General features: G+C 36.4%; 1 long non-coding RNA gene across 1 annotated transcript; it reads right to left on the minus strand.

Annotated features, from left to right (window-relative positions):
* Positions 1-6,992: 6,992 nt before the first annotated feature.
* On the minus strand, positions 6,993-7,793 carry LOC137709835 (uncharacterized). The gene is made up of 2 exons (XR_015963799.1): positions 7,389-7,793; positions 6,993-7,260 (listed from the first exon to the last, which is right to left on the minus strand). It is a non-coding gene; the product is annotated as an uncharacterized LOC137709835 (long non-coding RNA).
* Positions 7,794-8,408: the final 615 nt, after the last annotated feature.

Genomic DNA, 8,408 nt, shown 5'->3' on the forward strand with positions numbered 1-8,408 from the left:
ACCAATTTATATACATGACTGCAAAGATGGGTACTAAGATCTTCAAAAATGAAACTAAAAACTCACGTTTTTAACGGTCATTCCAATACATTTAGCAGCACCGTGCACAGAGTAGGCAACAGCCTCTTCCACAGTGGCCAAATAACGCATCGTGCAGATTCCTAATAAAGTAATCATGGTAATCCGCGGGCAACGTGCAGATTTCTAAGATTGTAATCACGGTAATCTGTGGGCAACGACTATGCATATTACAGCATATCCGAAAGAAGGCAACAACTATGCATATTACTGCATATCCGAAGTTGGAAATACAGAAACAGTCACAACCTTGTCTACAATATTATGACCCAATCTCTTCCGTTCATATGCGTTGTATCTAAAAACGCAAAACCAGACAATTAACAACCAAATTAACTCCACTAATTCTATATTAAAACACCATGTTTCTTCAAAAATAATATCTTAATTACAGAGCTCTCACTTTCATACAGTCAAATTAATCAAGCCGAAAACTTTCAACTTCGAAACGAACCAAGAATAACATAAAACTTCAATTGCCTACAAAAAAAGTTCGATAAAATGCGCCAAAGAACTAACCAAAGCCGTAGCTATCCCGAATTGCGCGCGCATGCTAGTAGACTCTATCCAATGTAAGACTGAGTGCTGTACACGAAAATATTCGCGGTGGTGGCGATGTGGGGGCACCGGCCGGTGAGGCTTCGACTCCACGGCTCCGACGGCAGTTCGCTTGGCCCGGAGCTTGGGGAGAAGAGCCCCGCGGTCTGACTCAGGCAGAGCCGCGATCATTCGAGCTGCTGGCCGTGCATGGGGCACGAGGCGGTTATTTTCAAAATTCCCGATAAATCCATTAAATATTCTTGGCCGGTTTATAACGTGCTAATTTAAAAGTTGGCTAAATTTGTAAGATAATATATTATAAAATATTTATATAGGTCTCATTCTCATATAACGTACTAACCTTCATGCACGCGCTCATGCCTGTGCAGAAGGCATTTTTTGAATCACGGCATGCTATGCGCGACTTACACGTTTTAAATGTATTTTATATGCGTAAATTGACAAAAAGAAAGTCAAATATTTGAAGCAAACGAATAATCTTAGATCATGAAGAAACCCCTTATAAACTAATTAAAGCAGCTGAAGCCACGTAATAAAATCAGTCTCTATTGAATTTACATTAAGAATAGAGAAAATAATATTTAATAAACAACTAATTGAATCACATTATTGCTAGCTCATTGTGAGGCTAAATCCACCCCCCTCTCCCTTAGTCTAGATAATATCGTTTGTTAAAAAAAAAAAAAAAATCATTTGACAAATAATTTAATTACATTATTATCCACGTCCGGAAGACATTTTTTATAGCCAGCATTACATGTCTTTTAAGATGTTTTGAACGTGTTTAAAAATAGAGAAAATAATATTTAATGAACAACTGATTGAATTACATTATTGCTAGCTTATTGTGAGGTACTAATTATTAAAAAAAAACCTGTACAAAAAAATTAATCATTAAACAACACTATTAAAATGACAAAAATACCCATGCCACATTTGATGCATTATTTGGTTTGTTTTTGAAGTTTTTTGTTTGAGGAGCATTTCTGTCTAATTATTTTTGGTGAAGCTTGTAACACCAAAAAACACTTTATTGGGCCATTGGCTTTATATATAAGATAAATAAATGAATAACTTTTTGATACATAGTACTTATAATCTAGAGTTAATCTCAGTTTACTATCCTAAAGTTTCTTGGTTTTCAACATTTGGTACATGAAGGTTTTTTCATTCCAGAGTGGTACATAAAGTTATAATTTTGGGACACTTTCATACATCTGTTAAGGTTGCTGTTAAGTTTTCCTTTAACTGATGACGTGTCATCCACGTGGACAATGATTAAGCATCACGTGTCACATCCTAATCCAGGCTCCACCACACATCCTAATCCAGGCTCCACCACATCTCGGGCTCGACTCCGCCATAGCACGATATTATCCGTTTTGGGCCCTGACCACGCCCTCACGGTTTTGTTTCTGGGAACTCAGACGAGAACTTCCCACTGGGTCACCCATCCTGAAATTGCTCTCGCGCGAACTTGCTTAACTTCGGAGTTCCGATAGAACCCGAAGCCAGTGAGCTCCCAAAAAGCCTCGCGCTATATGGAGGTGAGCATGTACATATAAGGTATAGAGGATCCTCTTCCTTGGACGATATGGGATCTAACAACACGTGGATATTAAAAAGGAAAATAAATTAATAAAATAATAAAAACTAAAAAAATTAAAATAAAATAAAATTTTGGGCGTCTGCACCTACCCTTCTCCCTCACCCCTTCCGACCCCCCCTCCCTTATCCCCCATGCACCCACCCTTCCCCCTCCCTTTTCGACTCCACCCACTCCATTTCTCTCTTTCCCTCCCACATCTCTCTGACACACAGCACACTGCTCCGTCCTAATTCAAACTGTAAACCTAATCTCCCCAATTCCCTTCTCCGATTCTTCCATTTCCAATGGCCTCTGACGGCCCTAATGAGCCCTGCAACTCCGAGACCAAACCGGAAACAATAGCCCTAAGAATCAAGCAGAAGCGCTCCCACTGCGTGAGCTTCGCCGACATCAAGATCACCTCCAAAATTTCCGATTACCGGAATCTCCGCCCCTCTTCTTCCCACCTTCCAAATTTGACATCTTTTACTTTTTTTCTTTCCACACAATTTTCCAATCAAATTAAGCAAACCCAATTCAACAAATTCACATAAAGGGGCAAATTCTGAGAATTCAAATTTATTGGGCAATCCTATTTTCTCACAAAACATGCGAAAAATGAAAATTTTAATTGAAAAAAATTCGAAAATTAATGAAGAATGAAACTTTAATTACCGAATTGAGCTGGCTGGGATAAAAAAGCTTACTGGTGAATCGAGAACCAACAAAAACCCTAAATTGCACGATTCAAGGCGCTTGCTTGAAATTCCGAGCTGGAATTTTGGGGAGAAATGTTTAAGATTTTGAATTTAAAAAGGAGGAGGAAATGAAATCCGAAATCCTAAATCCAAAAGAAAATGAGAGTTTCGGAGGTTTCTGAACAGCGTTTCAGTCGCCAAAACTCTCTGTCACACACACTCTCTCTATTTCTCTGAGTCTCTTTCTGTGTTTGAATTGTCGTTGCCTCTTTCAAACAAAACTGAAAACAAAATTTTGGGAGCAAAAAATAAAAAATAAAAACAACGGTACCATCTTCGCCCTCTACTAGGAGTAGTGTTACGGGCTATGCTACCTCCAACGACAGTAACGTCGAAGAGGGAGGCCATTGATGGAGAGAGATGTGGGAGGGAGTGAGAGAAAGAAATGGAGCGGGTAGAGTCCAAAAAGGACGAGGAAGGGTGGGTGCAGAAGAGAAAAGGGATGAGGGAGAAGGGTGGGTGCAGAGAAGAAAAATGATGAGGGTCGGAAGGGGTGAAGGAGAAGGGTGGGTGCATACGCCCAAAATTTTTAATTTTTTAAAAAAAAATTTAGTTTTTATTATTTAATTATACTTGTTTTAATTTTTAATATCCATGTGACGCCCAGTCATTATTCACGTGTATGCCACGTTATCAGTTAACAACTGACACATCCCAAACCGGAATGTCGACTAGGACCCCGAATCGAGCTGTGCTGGCCGACACCAGGAATGTGACGAAGTTATAAAGTGTGACAGTGTATAAAATGTGAATAAATTAAAACCTAAAAGTGTTTAAGTACATGAGTGCGCGATGAGTGGGTCTGGCCAGCACGCCTTGATTTTGGTCAGGGTGTGTCAACAACAACCTTAACGGATGTATGAAAGTGTCCCAAAATTATAACTTTATGTACCACTCTGGGATGAAAAAAACTTCATGTGCCAAATGTTGAAAACCAAGAAATTTTAGGGTAGTAAAATGAGATTAACCCTATAATTTAATAAGATAATTATTGATTCTTAACAGTATAACCATACATACTATTTTATTTTAAGCTAATTTAGTAAAAATTTGATAAAAACTTTACAATATTTAATTATATATCAATGACATATTTTTGTTTTGAACTTAATCAATGATATATTTTTATTAATTAGAGACAAGTCAATGATGAATGTCACATGTTCTTTTATGTCATTACCAATGGGGATGGAGGAGAGGGTGATAAAAGCAATCGCCAGTGCAGGAAGGGCAAGCGAAAGAGGAGGAAGAAGAAAAGTGGGAGACGGTGACTAAGCCCTCCATGATGTGCCAGTATAGAGGTGGGCCCACTATGTAACTGCCTATGCACATCCCAGCTATCACCAGCCCTGCCTTCAGTATCGTCGGACTCGTCGCCATCTCTCTCTCCTCTGCTTTTGAAATCGAATTGGACTTAGCAAAATTGGGAATCGGTGACGTCGATTCTCAATGGTTCGACTGCCGGTGTTTAGTTGGGACTTGCGGAGATCAAAGACAGGTGCTTTCTCATTTGTGAAAGGTTGTGAAATTTTGTAACTTCTTAAGGCCTTTACATCTGTAAAGCACAATGGAGTGATGATATTAAAAACTCAATGTTTGAAGGAAGAATTCATTAAATCAGGAAAACATTTAGATACCAAAAATGAAACTTGAGTAGGATTAAAAGCTATTTTTTTGTAGTCGAGTTGATGTACCAGAGAGGAAATAGTTTCGCAAATTCTTGGAGCTTGTCAATTTCGATTGCCAATTAAGCAATTGAAATTGTTTGGATTTTATTTCTCCCATTTCACAAAATTGTTTCCTTATACGTCCGTGTTTTTCCCACCACCATTTACATGTCTACAATGCGAAATAAAAAAAGGGACATTGTGGTCAGCAATTCAAACGAGAAAACACAGACTTCTATGATCAACAATTGAAAACTAGGAAACGGACACTGCGGTGCAGTCTCTGAATGCAAATGTTAAAAATAGAGATCAGGAAACAGACATTGCGTTGCAGTGTCTGAATCCAAATGTAAAAATCAATAGTCACGTGAGGTGTTAAGCATAAAAGGCATGTGAGTGATGAAAAAAAATAGAACCAGGAAACGAACATTTCAACGTAGTGTCTGAATCGAAAAATAAAAACAATACTAGGAAACAGACATTACATTACAGTGTCTGAATCTAAAGTAAAAACGGGCACGTATGAGGCATGTGATTGATGGAAACAAACAAAACTATGAAATGGACACTGCAACATAGCATCTGAATCCAAATGTAAAAACCTGAATTAGGAAACAGACACTACATTGCAATGTTTGATCCGTATTAACCTATTCCAAAATATAAAAAAAATATGAGAAAGATGGTGCTAGTTAAAGTGGGTGCCAGCTGTAGTGGTAGATTATGTAATTTTTGTTTATTTTAAATGCATTTAAGTGTCACAACACATGATTGACCTATTTATAATTGACATAAATATTGATGATCTATTGTCAATGTGGTAACTTTGTATTGATTTTATACAAAATCACTCTTTATTTTATCTATTATAATTTTATACAAAATGTTGCAAAAAAAAAAAATTCTAAAAAATATTGAACAGCAGATACATAAAAGTTCAAAAAATTTCAAAGTCTTACAAAATGTAGGAAATTCAAATTATATTCCAAAATTTTTGAGATAAAATCAATTCCGAAATTTCGATAAATTCCGAAAAATACAAAATTCCTAATTTGGAACTAATATTTGTTCCGAAACTTTTTCGTATTGGCATTGGTTACTTGTTTCCGATCCGACCGGACGGAAAATCATCCCTAACCTTAAAATTAAATTGGTATTATCTTATCGATTATTTAATATTTGCTAAATTGATAGAGGTTCTATTGTAAATGTTGATTAAGTGAAAACAACTTGTATTGCATGGCTTTAGTGCCATTGTGGTATCCCGTGCCAATAAACACAAGGACATGTGAAAAAAGCTAACATATGTCCTTGTATTATTTTATTGGCACATGACGCCATATGACGGTGTATTCGTTCCATGCAAGTCAAGTCCTTAAAATTGAATTGAAGGCCATCTTCGTCCGTTCAAATAAGAAATATTAATTGCAACAAAAAAACTAACATTTTTTTAATAGAGCGATAGCATTAGTGAGTTAAAAAATTAAGAAAAATGAGAGTCCATGGAGACGTGAAATATTAAATTTTGACTAAAATATATATATATATATATTCTGACAAAAAATGAATTTTTTTTTTCAATTTTTTTATAAAAGGAGTATTAGTTGAAAATGTGTGAATTTACCAGTCGAAAAATAATTTTTAAAACTCCCCTTTCTTTTCCTTGCTTATCTCTTCGTTTGTGACTTTTTTTTTTTTTACTTTATTCAATCAAACCGCTAGAAAAATAAATAAAAAAGCGCAAAAGAATGAAAAAGAGTGTGAAAATTGTTTCCAAAACAGTTTAGCCAAATTGACTAACCATAATTAGCAAAATCATTGGCCAAACAATTCCACTCCTTACATTTATGCTAAAAATGCAAGCTTAAGCGAGCACTATATCATAGGCAATTTACCGTAAACAACTTTGAGAAACAAGGGGACTTTCATAGAACGAGTTCATAGGAGATGAACAACATACATAGAGTCTGATTCTAACAAAAAGTGAGGGTATGGCCTCTCTTTTAACCCACGCAATTCGAAATCCTTGCCAAATGAATTTTCTTGGACTCTAATAGTTCGATTATCTATGTTAAAGTTTCAATCACAGTCGTGCTCCTGTAATTAATTGAAAAAATTTACTTCCAAGTGATGAAGAATAATACATAGATGCTATACTTTAACCATAATCCTAGATATTTTGTCACAAACCGCTCTTTTTTTTATATTTTATTTTATTTTATTTTATTTTGTATCGTAATGTCACAAGTCGTTCTTACCGATGCTAGGTCGTTCAATACGCTATCCGATAAATGGCGTAGTTATTTAGAAAGAAAAATTAAATTAATAGAGAGAGAAAAATAAACAGAAGCAGCAATTTTAATTTTATGGTCATCCAATCTAACAATCTCTACATACATGCCATACTAACTCTGAGATCTTCCTCAATCTTCTTCCAATTTGAAGCCCCACATGAACGGTGCCCAATATGGAGTGGATTCACCAAATGATTCGAAAGGTGGAAGAGGATTGTTTACCAACCACGCGCCGAACTTGTCAGCGAAGTCGCCATACGAGATCCCCGCGCGGTTTCGTCTTGTGAAGAACAGATAGTGTGCCCGACCGTAACCTGCAAGAAAAGAAACGAAACAAAAAACTCATTGAGTCGTTTAAACAAACAGTTGGTGTGCAACGAACAAACAATTAGAAATCAAAGTCCAATAATTTGCAAGTCGAAGTCGATGGTCAGTAACTTACGGACACCGACAACGACGATGAAAAAAATAAAAAGCACTGGGACGCCGATCAAACCAGCGATTCCCACCCTAATCAGCATCACAGCATACATGGCCAGCACACAAAGGGGCACCAAAACGATTGCCTTGGTAAATTTGATTGCCAAATTCAAAACGTTCCGGAAACTTCTGGGTTCCCAGAGCAAAGCTTCCATAGCGACTCTCGCAGATTTCAGAAGCTCTTGGCGTTTGGTTATAAACCAGTCCTGCAAGTTATCTTCCATCCTTAACAAGTTATCTATCATCGACATCGTTACCGTCGGATTCTTCAGATTCCACTTTCTGGAAGGAACAAAAACAGACGACGAGACAAGACGGAAAGAGCCAACGTTAGGGTTTGAAACTTTAACGTCGATGATGTATGTATGCATGTAAATGGTGTGTCTTGTTGTATATATAGGATGTCGAAGCCAAGTACTCATAGTCCTGGTTGGAGATTGCGTCCGTCTCTCTCACGGATTTTGATTACAGCCCTTAGATCGATCGAATGGTCAAGATTTAACGACAACACTAAGTAATTACTGAGTTTTAGTTCTAATCCTACTCTAATGTGTTTAAAAAAAAAAACTTTAACGAAAAACTCTCAGTACTATTTACTTTAATGAAAAATCATATTTTTATACTAAAAAGTCAATCATGTCACTATTCGTTTTACCCTTTATTTTATCCTTATCGTTAAAATTCAAAGTTTTCAATTCATTTTCATTAGTTTTCTTTTAAAATAATAATTGGTAGTGTCACCGTTTAGTGTGCTCTTAATGATACACGAGAGTAATTTACATGACATGAGTATATTATTATTATGACATTTTATTGTAGTGATACATTGTTTTGTACAGAAAAACTTAAACATATCGATGTTGTATTATTAGCATGAAACGTAACAACATACCTAAATTACTTAAGTCATTATCTCACCCCCAAGGCCCTCAAACATTTGTACTTGTGTCCATTCCGAATAGGGGTCTATCTAGCTCCAGGC

Source organism: Pyrus communis, chromosome 6 (genome assembly GCF_041283825.1).
Source record: "Pyrus communis isolate YQ-2024b chromosome 6, ASM4128382v1, whole genome shotgun sequence".
Classification (NCBI taxonomy): Eukaryota; Viridiplantae; Streptophyta; class Magnoliopsida; order Rosales; family Rosaceae; genus Pyrus; species Pyrus communis.